The 2,800-nt window shown below is 35.9% G+C and overlaps 1 non-coding gene across 1 annotated transcript; it reads left to right on the top strand.

Annotated features, from left to right (window-relative positions):
- The first annotated feature begins 1,367 nt into the window (after positions 1-1,367).
- Positions 1,368-1,474, top strand: LOC129479907 (U6 spliceosomal RNA). Its single transcript, XR_008656836.1, has one exon. It is a non-coding gene; the product is annotated as a U6 spliceosomal RNA (small nuclear RNA).
- The last annotated feature ends 1,326 nt before the right edge of the window (positions 1,475-2,800 follow it).

Below are 2,800 nucleotides of genomic sequence, written 5' to 3'. Positions count from 1 at the left end.
TACCATTTGACTCAGCCATCCCATTACTGGGCATATACCCAAAGGATTATAAATCATGCTGCTATAAAGGCACATGCACACATATGTTTATTGTGGCACTATTCACAATAGCAAAGACTTGGAACCAACCCAAATGTCCATCAATGATAGACTGGATTAAGAAAATGTGGCACATATACAGCATGGAATACTATGCAGCCATAAAAATGATGAGTTCATGTCCTTTGTAGGGACATGGATGAAGCTGGAAACCACCATTCTCAGCAAACTATTGCAAGAACAGAAAACCAGACACCGCATGTTCTCACTTATAGGTAGGAATTGAACAATGAGAACACTTGGACACAGGAAGGGGAACATCATACACCAGGGCCTGTTGTGGGGTCGGGGGAGGGAAAGCATTAGGAGATATACCTAATGTGAATGACGAGTTAATGGGTGCAGCACACCAACATGGCACATGTATACATATGTAACCTGCACATTGTGCACATGTACCCTAGAACTTAAAGTATAAAAAAAAAAATGAAAGATTGAAAAAACAAAACAAAACAAAACCCGAATAGCCAAAGCAATCGTGAGCAAAAAGAACAAAGCTATTTAGGCAGTGTGATGCCTTTATCTTTGTAGTATTTCAAACTATATTGCAAAGGAATAATAATTAAAATTTCATGTTCCTGGCATAAAAATAGGCACATTGATGAATGGAACAGAATAATGATTAACTTGATTATGATTAATCAATTATGATTAATTGATTTTTAATAAAGGTGCTAAGAATACACAATGGGAAAAAGTCTCTTCAATAAATGGTGTTGGGAAAACTGGGTATCCATATGCAGAAGAATGAAATTTGACCTTTATCTCACACCATATACAAATCCAACTCCAAATGTATTAAATATTTAAACATAAGACAAGGAACTGTAAAACTACTAGAAGAAAACATAAGGGGACAACTACATGACATTGGTTTGGGCAATGAGTTTTTGAATTGGACCCTAAAAGCACAGGCAACAAAAATAAAAATGAACAAATGGGATTAGATGAAACAAAAAAGCTGCTGCACAGCAAAGGAAACAAAAGTGTGAAGAGACAGTCTACAAATTGGGAAAAAATATTTGCAAGCCATACGTCAGAAAAGATATCCAAAATATATAAGGAATGCAAACAACTGTGTACAAATAGCCCATTTTAAAAATGGGCCAGGGACCTAAATAGACATTTCTTAAAAGAAGACATGCAAATTATGAACAGGTACACGAAAAAATACTCAACATTACTAATCCTTAGGGAAATGCAAATTAAAACCACAATGAGGTGTCATTTTATGTCTGTCAGATGACTATTATCAAAAAGACAAAAGACTGCTCGCTTTGGCAGCACAAATACTAAAATTGGAATGATACAGAGAAGATTAACATGGCCCCAGTGCAAGGATGACATGCAAATTCACGGAGCATTCCGTATTTTAAAAAGAAAAGAAACGAAAGGTAACAAGTGTTGGTGAGGATGTGGAGAAAAGAGAATCCTTGTACAATGGTGGTGGTAGTATAAATTAATACAGCCATTGTGGAAAACTGTATGGAAGTTCTTTGAAAACTAAAAATAGAATTACCATATGATCTAACAATCCTTGTTTCATATTTACACAAAAGATTTGAAACCAGTTTGTCAAAGAGATGTTTGCACTCTCATGTTCATTGCAGCACTATTTACAGTAGCCACATTATGGAATCAGCCTAACAGTCCATCAGCAGATGAATGGGTAAAGATAACGAGTTATATACAATTGACTGTTGAACAACATAAGTCGGAACTGCACAGGTCCACTTATTTGTGGACTTCTACCACTTCTGCCACCCCTTAGCCAGCAAGACCAACTCCTACTCTTCCTCTTCAATGTGAAGACAAGGATGAAGACCTTTATGATGACCCACTTCCACTTAATGAATAGTGAGTATATTTTCCTTACGATATTTTTTATAACATTTTATTTTCTCTAGCTTTATTGTAAGAATACAGTACATAATACATAAAATATACAATATAGGTGTTAATTAACGTATGTTATTGGTAAGGCTTCTTGTCAACAGTAGGCTATGAATAGTTAAGTCATGGGGAAATCAACAGTTAATACACAGATATTGGACTGCACAGGAAGTTGGCACCACCTATCACAGTGGAATGCTATTCAGCCTTAAAAAGGCTGGAAATTTTGTCATTTGTGACAACATGGATGAAACTGGAGAACATGATGCTAAAAAAGGAACAGGGAGACAAATACCTAATGTTTTCACTTACATTTGACATCTAAAACTATTGAACTCAGAAGCAGCGGGTAGTGGTTGTAGAGGCTGGGGGTTGGGGAAAATGGTAAGATGATGGCCAAAGGGCACAAAATCACAGGAGTAATACTTTTTTTGTTCTTTTTTTTGAGGTCTATTGCACAGTATGGTGAATATGGTTAATAATAGTGTATTGCGGCTGGGCGCAGTGGCTCACGCCTGTAATCCCAGCACTTTGGGAGGCCGAGGCGGGCAGATCACAAGGTCAGGAGATCGAGACCATACTGGCTAACACGGTGAAACCCCATCTCTACTAAAAATACAAGAATAGTGTATTGCACATTTTTAAACTGAAAGTAAATTTAAAATGTTCTCCTCACAAAAAATAAGTATTTGAAATGATGGATATATCAGCTTGATGTAATTACTTCACATTGTTCATAAATCATAACATCACTCTATAAATATATGCAATTATAAATTGTCAATTTAAAAAAAATAAAAAAGTGTAA

The sequence above is a fragment of the Symphalangus syndactylus genome, chromosome 3 (assembly GCF_028878055.3).
Source record: "Symphalangus syndactylus isolate Jambi chromosome 3, NHGRI_mSymSyn1-v2.1_pri, whole genome shotgun sequence".
Taxonomy (NCBI): Eukaryota; Metazoa; Chordata; class Mammalia; order Primates; family Hylobatidae; genus Symphalangus; species Symphalangus syndactylus.
This window is presented reverse-complemented; position numbering and strand designations above follow the sequence as displayed.